Raw genomic sequence first — 16956 nt, forward strand, 5'->3', positions numbered from 1 at the left:
TTAGATGAATGCTCTAAGGGCAGAGCATGCGATCCAGACTTCTGCTGTCTGAGTGGCTAGCTTCCAGTTAGTTCTTGGCTAACTTGAATGGGGACAAAATAATTTAATTGTGTGACTCTTCTAGACTTTCAAATTTTTGGACCAAATGGATCAAATTCTGACGGTGAAATGACTCATTTTGTGGGGGTTGCCTGATGCTCAAAAAAATGTATCCACCATTTTTTAGCCACAACAGTAGCAACAGAGTAGTCTGCGGCGGAGCCTATGATGTAAGCAAGCGTCGATAGTGTTTTTGTAATTATTCTCGTTGCCAAAGGGGAGAGACAAAAGTCCCACAGTTGGGCTTTAACTGTATGAATACATGATATTTTTGAAGGTATATCAACTGTGTACAATCTGTAACCATTATTGCATTGATTGATCCAACTATACTTAGAAGAGCCCTTGCTTGTGGGTTGTCTCGTTGAACTGCAGAGTGGCTGAGGCCATGCAGTGAGGGTTCATGTTCAGGCTAGTTGAAAGGCTCCTATAGTGCTTAAAAAGGCATGGTTGGTCCTACCTGTCTCATTACCGCTGTTAACCCCTCTTCATATAACTGCTAAGCTAAATACAAGTCCTACTCTACCGCTAGGAGTTTGCAGACCACTATACCAACATCTGTAATTTATTTATGTCTACATAATTACAAACGGGCAAGGGACATAATTGTCAATGTCAATCATTAAGAGATCTTTCAGTCTCAACAACCAGGATGGAACATAGGATACAACAAACACACATTTTATGACCATTTGATTTTGATATGTAGCCCCAACACCAATATGCTGTGCATCAAGACCTAAATACAATAGCTCTTTTTAGCTTCAGATAGCCTTTAAGTGGCAGGTTCTGAAGAATGATGGCAGTGTACATACAATATATAAAAAAATTCCCTCTGAAGAAGAGTGTCAGACGGATATATTGGATAGTTAATTGTAATTACTGTCAAATACTGTTTATATACAGTAAATATCATACATTAATTTGAAAAGTCTGTAGATATATTGGATAGTTGCTTGTAATTACTTTCAAATAATGTTTATATAAAGTAATGATTATTAAAATTATGTTTTTGTAAGCCATTTTCACATGATCCTATTTTTTGTATAGTACAAAACCAATATTTACCATGAATTTACTGTAAATAGATGAGATAATCACATACAATTAAAGCCTAAAACTCTCAAGATACCATTAATGGGTGTTAAAGGAGGGTAATTTGAATATAATTTTACATAACATTTTTGTGTTTTACATCAAGAAATCTGTGCTTTGATGTGACTTATTCTTAAGGATAAATTGGATAATTCTATGAATTTACAAAAGAATACTGTATAAAACAAGCCTTTATTCAAATTAAGTAATTTTAAGGTATTTCTTCAATGTTTTTCTTTTTTTGTGCAGACATTTGTTTAACATTCTAGCAATATTTTATCATGAATTTTTATTTTTATTTTACAATAGTAGTATTTTTTTTTTTAAAAATTCTCTGTAGAATAACAAAAGGATTTTTTACTGTTATTTGACAGTAACTGAGTTTTTTTACTTTTTTGTGTGTGTGTTTTTTTACATTAGATTTAAAGCTTTGCTGTAAAAAAACTAAAATTAAATAATTGAATAATCCTGTTAAATAATTATAATATTCCATTATTTTAATTTACAGATTACAGCTTTTATTTTATGGTGAATATTTTTAATAAAAATAATTTACTGTGTTTTTATGGCATTTACACTTAATGTAAAAAAAACAACAAAAAAACTGTAAAATAATACAGTAAATTTCTTTGAAATAACTTCTTTTTTTTTACAGTGTACTTCACATAAATAAATATTTATCTACAGCTCATGACTGACATTTGAGGAGAAACCGCTGGTCCATCTGAAAATAAAAGCAAACATTTCAACTGAAAAGTTTAAGTTTAAACTGAAATTTATTATTGATTATGCCTGATATACTGTACCTTAGTTTATGTAGGCAGCAGATGTATTATATTATTCAGCAGGAAAAACAAAAAGCAATTTGCAGTTGTACTGCTCATCAAAAAATCAGAGCACTATTTACTTGGTTTATCATTTCAAGCCCTTTATTAAATTTCTATAACATCCCCAGAACTTACGTTCTTTTATGGAGCTCAAGTCACTGTTATATTTCAAAATATTCAGTTTCTATTTCTCTGTTATCAATATTGTACTCGTACCTAGTAACTTTATCCACATCTATTTATTTTATTTTAGTTTTAATTGTTATGTAGTAACATACAGTACTGTACTTCTGTTGTAGCTGCTCCACAGTTTGTGATATTTTTCTCATATATCAGTATAATAATACAGGAGCTGTGGTGGTGTGGATGAAGTAAAAGTTATTAACATTAATCAAACATCTTATGCTGGAAAAATTTCATTTCAGGACTCGTGTTTGTTTTTTTCCATATCTGTCATTGCAACTGACCTAACGGTTAATGTAAGCGGTTAGCTAACGTCTTTCATTTATGAAATTACATTATCTTTATTATATTGTTTAGTGGTAGAAGTACTCAGATCCTTTACTTCAGTAAAAGTACAAATACAGCAATGTAAAAATACTCCAATACAAGACCTGCATGAAAAATCCTACTACATTAAAAGTACAGAAGTACAAAAGTATTACATATTATCTGCTTGATGTAATTAAAGTATTGCAGTAAGAGTAGTGGTTTGGTCCCTCTGACTCATATATTATTATATATGACATTATTAGATTATTAATAATAACCAGTAGTTTCCAACCTTTTAGGCTTTTGACATCTTACAAAAAGCAGTGTGTAGTCGGGGTCATTATAGATGCCTATGTAAGGGATAATGTACAGTGAGGGGGTCATTATTGTGAAATTAACTCCGTCAGGGTGATACAGGATCCCGACACGAAGCCCCTGAAGGGGTTCAAATCACTACTTTTACTGCAATACTTTAACTACATCAAGCTGATAATACTCATGTACGTTTACTGAAGTAGGATTTTTCATGCAGGACTTTTACTTGTAATGGGGGATTTTTACTTTGTTGTGTTGGTACTTTCACGTAAGATTAGAGTACTTCTTCCACCACTGAAGATTTTCAATAAAGATGTGCTGAGAAAATGTAATAAAAATGTGTTAAGTCCTGTGTTATATAGCTAAAATTCAACAACTTCCTTAAAATAACAATTATGCTAAATTTCACTGACATGAGGGAATTTTTTAAAACTTCACACTGTTCAAGTGTTAAACCTTGCTTTATTCAAAGACATATTTTAAAAGTGTGTCAGTCTGATATTGCTTAACATATTTTCGAAACATCTCTAAAGAAATTCATCATGCCGTATGGTGTGCAGCTGACAGACAAATGGAAAGTTGTTGTAGCTCCACTGGACTTTATCCAGTCTGCCCAAATTTCACAGGCTTGACTCGAATCCATGCCAGAACACATCTACATGTCAATATTCAGTCACAGTCATAGCGCCTCCTACTGACAACAGGAAGTCAGCCTTAAATGACAAACATCATCTGATTACATTGAATTTACATGGTGTGATCTATACGACATACAGCAACATGACGTATAATTAGTGGGTGTTCTCTAGCGCCACATAGTGGTTGCAGGAAGTGGTATTTAACTCCTTGGTGTAAGATCCGATATTCATGACAACTCATATGCATGTGAGGCAACATCAACTTAATGTATTGCTGCATTAATGACCCACTTGTGTAGCACAGCCTATTGGCAACAGGAAGCAAGCCTTATATTACAAACTTCCTTTGATTTAAATGAAATTTAAAGTGTGTAGTCTAAATTTGATATGCTGCAACAAAATGTACATTTAGTGAATGTTTTCTAGCACCACATACTGGACCCAGGATATGATAGCTTTCTCCTACATGCAATCTCCAATATTCAGGAAAATGTACATTCGTGTCAGTTGTCCTCTAATAAAGGTCTTGCTATATCATGTTGCTCCACAAGAACAGCACTTTGACTGCAGCACAGCCTGACGTGCACAAGGGTGCAAAGGCTCGGTCATCGCTGCTTGCAGTTTTAATTTGCCTTTGTATTCCCTCTGTCACTTGTTTTGCATCGAGGAACTGTGCAGATACACATTTTCTGATGTAGATATACTTTATTTTATTATTTGCTGTGTCTCTCCTCCTCATACTGTAAGTTACTTTCTACCTGACACATCATGTCTGCATCAGAGGATTTCTCTGAATTTAAGGTATTCTTCCTCTTTCTCCTCTTTCTCACCCCTTATTTGGTGTTTACTGTCGACATCAAGTAGCAATAATGAGGAAGGAGTTGTGTTTGAGACTTAAAAAAAAGGGGGAAGGATAGACAGAAAGGTGGGGCATGATATTTTTAGGCAACATCTAAAAATTCATGAAACACAACACTTGAGACAAACCAACTGTAGCAACAAGACAAGAGGAAATAACCAACTAGAGTTAACACTCGAGGACGAAGGATCTCAGCATCGAAGGCCAACATAATGAAGAACTTTCTTCTCCTCATCCTCTCACTAATGGCAGGTAAAAAGATTAATACCTGATTACAGATATTACAGACTAATGAATGTTATGTTTATATCCTGTTTATGCCATGTATGTGCGTATGAACCCATTTTTATTTCATGTCAACCAGGACTGTTTGAAAATAAAAGAAATATTTAATGTGAATAATTCCATTCAAGATTTATGATGAATTATAAATATCACAAAATACATTTTTGACAGTGTCCGCTATATATTTTATTTTAATTTAAAACAGTTTATTACAACTGATGAGTGAAATCTGTAAAGTTTTTCGTGGAACTGACAGCAACGTTAAGCTTTTAACAGCCTCATAATTAATAAACGACACAGGTGAAAACTGACAAAGAAAAACAAACATTTATGGTTCTCAAATTATATTTTACTCCACTTTTACTCAGGTCAAACTATGCCACTGACCTTTTTGATTTTATAGAGGTCAAGGGTGAACATCTAGAATGATCATAAACAATAACTGAACTATTTATATTTATATTTATAGCCTATTTCCCCATTTAAAAGAGAAACATCCAAACTTTAATGGGCATAACTATTTACAAGAAAGGGTTAAAACTAATTCTGATGGCTCATTTTGCTTGTTAGGTCCAGGGCTATTGATTGACATATTGATATTTGATTGATGTGTGTGCAGAGTTTGTTTTCACGTTCATCTGCTGAATGAGGAAAGTTTTTCTGAGCTCACCTTGAACTCAGTTTAATGTGTTTACGTAAGAGCATGATTTGTGATTTCACAACTAGTTTGTAACTTCCACAAGTGTGATGTGGAAACTTGAAGCTTCCAGTGCACAAATACTGGGCATGAACTTTACAGTGAAGGAGGAGACATCTGGTGTATATATTTGTCAGCGATGAAATACGAAGTCAAATTTATTTCAATTCTTATCTTGAATCATAAAGCCACTAGGATTTGAAAACCTGACTTTGGTGACTCCTGGTGGTTGAATCAAAAAATACACCGTGGCAGGCTACAGAGTATTTTATAAATTTATACTAAGATTTTATGAGTAGAGGCCTTTCAGAATCTTTACAGAAATTACCACAAAACACTATATGTGTGAATAAAATTACACATTAAACAGGATCAATTGAACAACTCTGTGATCTATTGATTAATCCAGAAAGTCTGTTTACCAGCATGATGAGACAGTGGATGTTTTGTTGATACGGTTCTTATTCAGACTGTTCTGGGATTGTTTCAGTGTCTGACATGATGGGAACTTTTCTCTTTGTCTGATCAACAGGCTGTGAGGTCTCATCTGAAGTGAGGGGATGTGAAGGAGGATGGGTTGAACTCACCTGCAAATACCCAAGAGCAGATCAGGAATATCAAAAGATAGAGGTTATTAAACCCAGAGGAGCAAGCATACAAACCACTAAAAAGGATGTGTGGGAAGAGAAGGGCAGATTTTCCCTGTACCATGATACAAGAAATAAAAATCTCAGGATGGCCATTAAACAACTTGAACATGATGACTCTGGGGAGTACCAGTGTAAATTTGACCAAGACCATTTCTCATTCTATGGACCCGGGGAACAGGAACTGGAACTGAAAGTCGGTAAGAGATGCTGCATCTGTATCAAAGACAAAGTGAAGTTTAACAAAACATCACAAAGAAAACATGAAGAAAACTAACAAAAATGTAACAACACAACACACAGGCATCAGGCAAAGACATTTCAGAAATGTATCTGTATTTTGGTTGCACATTAATTACAGTATATTTATCCCATTGGGGTGGAAATCTTTGGGAATCTCACAAATTCGATTCTGATTCTTTGTGTCACGATTCAATTCAGAATTGATTATTGATTCAAAGTCAATTCTTGATTCAATAAATAATAAGAGAGGGACTATTTTTGGCTCTTCTGATGCTTCCTTCAATACACTGTGTGTCATTCACTGGTGTCCTGTGTCCACTGAACTTTAATATGAAACATAACTTTAGATTAAATGGTCTTGATGAAGGTCACGTCTGACAAACAGAAAAAAGTAGAGAAAAGTGTGTGAAAGTTTGCAGCTTTTTGATTTAGAAAAGTGAACTGCATTAATTTGGAAGCATCTTAGTCTTCTTCAGTATAATAATAATGAAATGAAAGTGTCATTTACTTACCAACATCACTGGTTTAATGTCTTTTGTAAAATCACAAGTTGGTCTGTGTGTTTTGGAGTAAGGAGGGGAAAAAACGAAACGAAACGCTGTGTTGTTAACGTTCTGTCTTCAGTTTGCACAGCAGCCGACTTTCTTCACTTCTCCAGTTGGTTGAAGTTTTGTAAAGTGCTGCAGTGTGGTCAGTTTCATGGTGCAGTTGGGTGCTTTGCTAACATTAGTCTCTGGGTGATAGGGTACAAAGTATTCAGAAAATAATTCACCTTTTCCTGAAGACTGTATTAAGTCAATACATTTAAAAAGCTTGGCTATTGTGAAGATGAGCAACAAAGTAACTAAAAATGGAAATCAATTTGCTATGAAGCAAACATTACAGGACAGGAGAGGCAGATATAATGAATAGATAAATGCACATGATGCACCCTTTACTGTATATGAGCACGATGATACATTTCCAACATGTGTTAGCAAAGTATTACAATGTTCGATTTTGCATGTTTTACTTTTCTTTTTTCTTTGCAGTGAAAGATGGCTGCCGGACACCATTTAATCAAACTGCGTACAGAACAGCTAAAACCACCATCACATGTGATTTCCCTAAAAAATACTCCTATGTCAAGTTTATCTGCAAAGATAACAATGAAATCTGTGAGGAGATTTTATCAACACAATCTTCTGAAAAGTCAAACGGGACATTCACTCTCACAGACACCAACAGCTTCAACATGTCCATCAGTAATGTGAGCTCACAGCATGCTGGTGTCTACTGGTGTGGAGTCAAATCAAAGGAAGGAAGTTACAGAGTTTCACTCAGACAAATACAACTGGAGATTAAAAGTGAGTAATACAGATTCAGCTCTCCTCTACTGGTTAGAGGCTTTTTTCTGACTTTCATTTTCTGTTTATCAGTGAAACATGACTCAACACAACAGGTGATTTAAAAGACGTTAACACAAATTTATACGCATTCAGATGTCGTATTGGCAGCCGACAAAATGGTTTGGCTGACACTTGATATTTAATAAAATGCAACTATCATGAAAAAATGTAAATATGCGTGCAGATAACAGTGAAAGTTGAAGTGAAATAAAGAAAGTGAGATGCCAAAAATGCCAAAGAGTTTGAATTCGAATTTGTCTTTGTCTTTCTATCCACAGATATTACAGGCTTCAAGAGATCCCCAACTAGTGGACAAAGTTTCACATACTGGTGTAATTACCCACAAGGTGCTCCCATTAAGAAATTCATCTGTAAGGGAGAAGATCCATCTATATGTCAACCTCTATGGAGCACCTCAAAGCCCAGGACGAACACTGGGAAGTTTTCAATGGAGGATGACAGAGAGAGGAGAAAAATCACCATAACTGTGAGAAACGTAACAACAGACAACACTGGGACATACTGGTGTGGAGCAGAAAACACTGACAATAGACACAGTAACCCATTCTTCAACAAACTGGAGATGATTGTAGGTGAGTGGACAAATGCTGCGGCCACAGGTTTGTTGTTTTGTGTGTAAATTGAGATATTTTGATTTTTAAATGTTTTTTTTCATTATAATTTTTCTCGATTCTTTAAATGATAAGACTGGTGATTTTCTATATTCTCTTATTGTCAACAAATCTCATTTGCAATGCCACACCAACAATGATATATCTTATTCCTCTGTGCCGTAGACCTCCATTGTTGTCTAAAAACTATTAAAAACAAGTCAATGAGCCGCACTGATGCACTTTCTGAGTGCAATCACCACATCAGTGTATAATCCACAGCACACTTCATTCACCCTGCATCACTCACTCAAAACATTTAAAGCCTCTTGAAAGGCAAATCCATGATTGGCTATTAATTATGTAATTTGGGATCTAATGTGCATATAGTAAACACCTAAAAAGTATGAGAACATAGCCTTTGACATAGCCCATGGAATTCTTTAGAAAGTCTCTCTCCCTTCCCTTGTTACTGGGTTGCAGTTAGGCAGGGCTAAGCAAGGGAACTTATTATGTAATAAATACCTGCCCAATCATATTTAGGAGAAAGATGATTGGCGTGGCTATCCGGCCCAGCTGACTTCACAACACTTTCTCTCGTCAAAAGAAAAGAAAAGAATTTCATCAACAAATGCATCCCTGCAACCAAAATGAAATTTCCATTTATCATTATTTAGGCCAAGACACATAGATGTCTAAGGAATTGTGTCATTGAGCTCCACTGACATTTTTTCTGTATTTAATTTTTTAATTAGACACTAACCCAACAGTGAAGTCAAAAAAATCCTCTACGGCCAACTGGATGATGTCCATTTAAACTCAGAAAACAACAAAATGTCCACATACAAGGGTTTTATCACTGTCTATTTAAAGTAACCACCTTACAGTAATGTAAATTACATACAACATTGTACAGTAAATCTCAATACAACAAATGAAAGTCATTTAGTAATTATTACTGTCTGGCATTTCATCCAACTTACATCTGTGTGACTATCCATCTTTATTTTGTTTTAATTTATCATTTCATGTAGTAACATGTTCTAATGTAGATACTCAACAGTGAGTTAATGATATTTTTGATATTTTTCTGAACAGTAGCATGTATTATTTCAAATATATTTGACAGTTAAGTATATTAATATTTAACTGTCAAAATTAAAATGTGTGCTATTAATCATTTTGTAGGTTAAGTGACACTTTTTAACAATGTTATTCTTTAAATAATCTATGTCAGGCAAAAGAGAAACGATAGTTAAACATATGTGTTTATATGAATATAATACCATTTTTCAGATGACAGATTTCTTCAGTTTTTTCTTAAATACAAACTTTATTTTCTCCTTTGCTACCCCCGTTTGATTTAAAACATTTTAAATCTACTGTTGTTTGCAAAAACAACTTAAAGTTCTGACTGTTTGCTTTTCAGTGTCACCAACCTCCTCACCTTTATGCTTTGTGCTCCTGATTTTTTCTGTATTTAATTTTTAATTAGAAACTAACCCAACAATGAAGTCAAAAATCCTCTACAGCCAACTGGATGATTTCCATTAAAACTCAGGAAAAAAAAAAATATATATATATATGGGTTTCTCACTGTCTGTGCACTTTTGGCCTCTATTTAAAGTAACCACCTTACAGTAATGTAAATTACATACAACATTGTGCAGTAAATCTCAATACAACAAATAAAGGTCATTTAGAAATAATTAGTGTCTGGTCACAGCATTTCATCTATCATTTTAAATCTACTATTGTTTGCAAAAACAACTTAAATGAAGTTCTGACTGTTTTCTTTTCAGTGCCACCAACCTCCTCACCTTCATTTGGTAAGAAAAGACTCAGAGTCTTTAATCGGTCATGGTAAAATACCACTAACTACAAACATTTCATCAGTTGTGATCTGGATGTTAATGTTATGTGCTGGTGCTCCTGATGGTCATTTTCATTCATGTCTGATATCATCTTAATGTCTGGTTTTGTCACACAGATCAGACATCTTGGTTGACCATTGCTGTGGCTCTCTGTTTGGATCTGCTGCTGTTGCTGCTCATGTTCATCGCATTCTTTGTCTACGAACGTAAGAGAGTTCATCACTGGTTTTCAGTCTTCAAACACCTCCAGTCACATACAAACAGACCCCAAAAAACACATTTGTTTTTACTTTATAACATTTTGTAGGGATAATGTAATAGGGCTGACACTATTTACTCGAAAATCCAACTAAGGTTCAGACGTGGAAAAAATTAAATATTAAATCTGTAATCATCTGTCTGATTTAGAGATTCCCAGTGTCAACAGTCTGTGCCTTAAATATATCTTCTTTATCTTCTTATTCTTATATATATATATATATATATATATATATATTGTATTGTATTTAATGGGACAATGTGCAGTATGTAACGATAAATTGACATTTGATGTACAACTTCAGATTTAGCTTTAAGTTAATTTTCATTTAATATGTAATGGAAGCAGGATATTTGGATATTTTACAGTTTAACAATGAACTTTATTGTCCTAAATGACATCAGTGCACTGAAACAGTAAGCTTCAATTGGAATTTAATAACTATAAATAATCATAAAAAAAAAAAAACACAAATAGAACAAAAATATATTTCTGTATATTAAACTTGAATTAAGAAAAAAGATCAAATATATAATATATAAATGATGCCTATATAACTTTAAAAAATAAAAAAAACATATAGACACATATCGGACAACATATACACCAATAGTGATATATCTGTGATATATATTATATCTACTATTTTACACCATCTTTCACACTGGCCTGTGGAAAGACTCAAGGTTTCTAATGTTTTGAACTCTATGAAGTGAACTAAGCAGGGTAAAACCAAATATGTCTGCTCTGTTCCACATAGAAATAAAGGTGGAACAAAATCCAGTGTGACTTTGTGAAAAACATATTTTAGGATAAGCCAGGCAGGTTGCATTTGAATTTGATCAAACTAATTATGTTAGGTCACATTTGTTCAAACATGATTTTTTTGTAATATCTGAAAAGGACATTTTGATGGATTCTGTTACAGTTTTAGGCAGAGACAGAGACCAGCATTAGTGTGCCGGCTTTTAGCTCACTCTAACTAAGTTACCTTGCTTACAATAAGAAGCTGTTCAAAGACATACTATACTCTGTAGTGTTATCTTTTACTATACACTATACTGTATCTTCATCTAAAGCTACAGGTAATATAACATCAGTTGAGGGAATATTTAATTGAAGTGAATAGTGTGCATTGATGGTAACTGCTCTTTCATTTTACTACAATTCTTTTGCTCCCTTCTGTTTCTTCTTATGTCCAACAGGTTTTGCACCTTGTAAAAACACAAGAAACAAAGCATGAAGGAAAAGCAAAGAGGTCAGTGTATGTTTGTATATGTGTATGGTCATTTATATTCAAGCTGCAGTTACATTTAAACATGCAAAATGCCTCAGTGTTACATCATGAGATGCACATTATATAAGTTACAGAAACACCCACATTTATGTGGGTCTTGCCATAAACAAGTCAGGTTGAGTCCAGACTTGACTTAGAGATACTGCAGGCACCAGTTTGCTAAACTGGACTCTGTGTGGTGGTGTCTATCGAGTGTACCATCAAGGTTTTATTTGTTTGTTTACTTTACTCAAAACTACATCATACAATCAGTATTGACAGTGTTGATTGTCACAATAGCAAATGTGCTACTGAGACTACACATGTTGCATTCTCCTACAGATGGAATCAAATCTATCAGGAGATACAGGAACACTCCTGAAAGCCAGACTCAAGACCTGCGCTGCACTTGATTCACATCACTGGTATCTTTAAGACACAGACCTCTACCTGCTGCACTGCTCCATCCTCAACTTTCACATCAACTATGACCTAGCGATCTGTGACATACATATCCCCAAAACCAGCTTCTAGTGCTGTTGATATTCCTCCACTGGCTCCCAGTTGCTGCAGGCATCAAATTCAAAAACCTGACACTTGCTTACAAAACAGCAACTAAAACATCTCCTGCCTACCTGAACTCCCTCATTCAGGTCTACACTCCCTCCTGCCCATTACGCTCTGCCAATGAGGACCCTAAGTCACTAGCTAGACTCTTCTCCTCTGTAGTTCCCCGGTGGTGGAACGAGTTACCAAACTCTGTTTGATCTGCAGAGTCCTTCTCAATCTTTAAGAAAAGACTAAAGACCCAGCTCTTTCGCGAACACCTGTGCATTAGATGGACTGTAAGTAGAGAAAAAACAAGAAAAACAAATAAAAAAAACCAAAACAAAACAAACTCCGCCCCCCCTGAAAAAAATGCTTCTATGCACTCAAATCATTGCCTTGTTGCACTGCCTGTTGGAATCTACATCCTATCGGGCCCAAACTTAAGCTTTATGGCACTTACTCGTGTTGTTGTCTCCTGCTTGTGTTGTATCAGTCTCATATGTACATCGCTTTGGATAAAAGCATCTGCTAAATGAAAAATATAAATGTAAATGTAAATCACACAATTACTCAATGGCACTATTTAGCTACCAGTTGTTGTTTGTTTGTTGGCTTGAGGTTGTTTTAAGCATGTGCTTACTAACAATAAAGACAATAAAGATAAAAAAATGTCTTTTAATAAACTTTACTGCTGTTTAGGCTACAACTGATACAAAAGATAAATCCTCAGTGATGAAATGGCAGGACACTCCATGACTGGTCCACACATCAGCTGTCAATGTGAGGGAGCTGTTGACCTCTTTTATGATCTCCTTCACCTTTAAGGACATCAGAAGAGAAATGATTTTAGTTCAAATTTTGAAGTGAAAAGCAGTCTATAAAGTAAATATTCAACATAACATTTATGGATTTTTATTTACATCATTGTTGTCATTTTATGATTTAATCAAATTAAATTATTGATCAGTGGTCTTAATATTATTTATTTGTGAAATCTGTTTATTTCATTGCCTATATCAAATATATAATTGCTATTGTTTGTGTGTGTATTTGTGTAACACTAACCTTCAGAAAGGCTGTCTCATATTTCTTCTCCATCAAGTGGGTGAAAAGGGTTCAGGATGGCAGGGTGTATTCGGGTTTGAACTGGTGAATCTTTTGTTGAAACCCTTCACCATCAACCATGGAGAGTGGCCTCATGTCATTGACCAGCATGTTTAATATTGAGTTTTGAGGGCAGTTGCTTGCTGTGGAGTACACGTCTGCTTCTTTTGCAGAAAACCATCCATGGTACCTTTAGTCTTCTTAGTAAGACTGCATAAATTTGATAAAAAAATAAATCTAATCTAAATCTAAAAATTGAGAAAGGATACATTTGAGCAATATTTTGTCTTGACTTATAACATTAACTTGAGGGACTGAAAATGTAAACGAGAGTGCTGGCGTAATGTACCAATAGCACCAATTAACATAAAAAATAAGTAAACAAGTGAAAAAGAGTACTGCATCATTGTAATTTTGGATTGTGAAGTTAAATAATACAGTTGATGTTCAAAAGAGATATACGTCTCATTTTTTCTATAGCACTACAGCACTATATTAATGTTAAAAGCCAGAGACAACTCCGTCTATACATAGCTAGCTATCTAGCTAACAAGCTAAATATCTTACCAAGGCGAGTCTACATTGTCCTGATCTCAAACATGCCTCCTCTTCAAATGCTCATGCATTACAGACTTGCTCCCGTGATACGTGAGGTCAGCTTTACAAAACTTGCAGGTTATCTTTTTCTTCAGTGCGTCGAGAGTGAAATGCTCCCAGACCTTTGATATTTTGAGACGAGAGGGTGTTAAATCAGCCACCGCCATTTGGTATGTTGTTCACCTGTCGCCTCCCACTATTCACTGTAACGCATGTGCAACTCTCAGCAGAGATAGGTAGAAAGCGAGATGACTCACTCCATACAAAAAACAATGTTGTTCAGCTCCACAGCGTGAAAAAGACGTGTGATGACGTAACCGATAATTATCGACAATTGAATTCTTCTGTGACTAATTTTGTTATCGATTTTTGTCAACATTGTTGACTAATTGTTGCACCCCTAGTTGTATGCAGCGAAGGTGGCTAAACTACTGATAGAAAAAACTTGAGTCTTACAGGGAAAGACTCCCCGTCCTTCTGAGTCGATGCATCAGTCTGAAGTGCAGACTCTTAAGTAAATTTAATACATTTTTCTCTTATTCAGAGCTCTGTGAATTACATTCATATACCAAACCAGACAAAAATGTATTGTCTTTTCCTACAACTACCCAGGCAACTCAACTATTTTTGACCCTTGTTTGAATCCTCTTCTGTTGTACAATGACATTATCCTAAAGAAATGTTAAATGTTAATTAATCTCAGTCAAGTAAGTAAAGTTTAGTTAACCATGCAGATCTAGTTAAATTAAGGGCCCCTTATGTCACATCCTGCCTGGCCGACTCGTTGTGTTTTTGTGTTCTTTGGGTTTCCTGTGTTGCACTTCTGTTGAGTCCTTCTGGTCATATGTTTTGCTTGTTGCGTTGTGTACTTGGGTTTGTGTTCGTGGGTATTCTTGGATGGGTTAGTGTAGGTCACGTTGAGAGTTTGTATTTTCTGGGTTTTGGTTTTCTGTTGCTCTGTTTCCCTTGTGTGTTCTGTGCTCCTCCGCACCTGCCCTGTGTTAGCCTCATCAGCCCTGCCCTGCGTCCTGTGTTTCCTCAGCCAATCAGCTCCCTGTCTGTTCACTCCCCTCTCCTGAGTTCTCCACCCATCTCCCCACCTGCACCTCATCTCCTTGTTAGTTCAGTTTCTTTTTAAGTCCTGGTTTTCTGTTCAGTACTTGTTGGATTGTTTGTTATACTTGTTCTGTTTCACCCTGTGCTGACCTGACCTTTGCATTATTAAAAGAAGATTTCTGCCAACTCTGCATTCTGGTCTCTGCATTTGGGTCCATTCCTGCTAAACCTCGTGACAAACTTACTCTGTGTATAAGGAAGGACGTGGTTAAAAAAAAAAAGGCAACGATTTGACAGACAAAATACCAGTTAACTCAGTGTGGTAAAACTGTTGTGGTTTCAACAGGAAGCATGAACTCTTTGTTCCACCGAAATAAAACATCATCATCAACAGTACAAGTGAATGGCCAAGAGAAAAGTAATGATAGAAAATTGCACACTTTGCACAGACGTTTGCTAATTTCACTCTGTACTTTAAGATGGAACGAAATGACAGAAGCCATAAATGTGATATTCACACCTATTTATAATATTACTTCAATTGAAAGCTGCAAGAGATGTTACACTAAGCTCATTTTTACTTTGATGTCCTATTTTAGCATACAAACCTGACACTGATGTTGCCTAATGCCTTTACTTAGAGTGTGGTTGATGGTTGATTGTGTCAACAGCAGCACTGAAGTCCTGAAGAACCAAAACAATTCTCAAAATCAACAACTGACTCTTTAATATGAGGTGCTCAGAAACGAGACTGAAATACCACAAACAAACAAACAAAAATAAACATTTACATTTTATTATACGTGATGATTTATAAAAAAAAGACACAAGGTAAAAGCAAAGAATTCTGTCAGCTGAGTAGCTTGTTTTGGGGATATGTATGTCACAGATCGCTCGGTCAGAGTTGATGTGAAAGTTGAGGATGGAGCAGTGCAGCAGGTAGAGGTCCGTGTCTTAAAGATACCAGCGATGTGAATCAAGTGCAGCGCAGGTCTTGAGTCCGGCTTTCAGGTGTGTTCCTGTATCTCCTGATAGATTTGATTCCATCTGTAGGAGAATGTAACATGTGTAGTCTCAGTAGCACATTTGCTATCGTGACAATCAACACTGTCAATACTGATTGTATGATGTAGTTTTCAGTAAAGTAAACAAACAAACAAATAAAACCTTGATGGTACACTCGATGGACACCACCACACAGAGTCCAGTTTAGTAAACTGGTGCCTGCAGTATCTCTAAATCAAGTCTGGACTCAACCTGACTTGTTTATGGCAAGACCCACATAAATGTGAGTGTTTCTGTAATTTATATAATGTGCATCTCATGCTGTAACACTGAGGCATTTTGCATGTTTAAATGTAACTGCAGCTTAAATATAAATGACCACACACATATACAAACATACATTGACCTCTTTGCTTCTCCTTCATGCTTTGTTTCTTGTGTTTTTACAAGGTGCAAAACCTGTTGGACATAAGAAGAAACAGAAAGGAGCAAAAGAATTGTAGTAAAATGAAAGAGCAGTTACCATCAATGTACAGTATTCACTTCAATTAAGTTTTCTATCAACTATCGTTACATTACCTGCAGCATTAGATGAAGATACAGTGTATTGTATAGTAAAAGATAATGCTACAGGGTGTGGTGTGTCTTTGACCAGCTTCTTATTGTAAACAAGGTAACTTTGTTAGAGTGAGCTAAAAGCCAGCACACTGATGCTGGTCTCTGTCTCTGCCTGAAACTGTAACAGAATCCATAAAAACGTCTTTTTTAGATATTACAAATCAGGTTTGAACAAATGTGACCTAACATAATTAGTTCGATCAAATTCAAATGCAACCCACCTGGCTTATCCTAAAATATGTTTTTCACACCTTAGTTGAAATATTTGGAATTTTGAGTAAATAGTGTCAGCCTGATTACATGATCCCTACAAAATGTTAGAAAGTGAAAACAAGTGAGCAAGACACTTCACAGTTGTAAAATAAGTCCAACGCAAAGTCCAATTAATTTTTTATGGGACATGAACAAATCACACAAATAAT

General features: G+C 35.3%; 1 long non-coding RNA gene across 1 annotated transcript; it reads right to left on the bottom strand.

Moving 5' to 3' along the window:
* Positions 1-12814: 12814 nt before the first annotated feature.
* Positions 12815-14128, bottom strand: LOC121894011. The gene is made up of 3 exons (XR_006095463.1): positions 13826-14128; positions 13220-13468; positions 12815-12972 (listed from the first exon to the last, which is right to left on the bottom strand). It is a non-coding gene; the product is annotated as an uncharacterized LOC121894011 (long non-coding RNA).
* Positions 14129-16956: the final 2828 nt, after the last annotated feature.

Source organism: Thunnus maccoyii, chromosome 3, assembly GCF_910596095.1.
Source record: "Thunnus maccoyii chromosome 3, fThuMac1.1, whole genome shotgun sequence".
Classification (NCBI taxonomy): Eukaryota; Metazoa; Chordata; class Actinopteri; order Scombriformes; family Scombridae; genus Thunnus; species Thunnus maccoyii.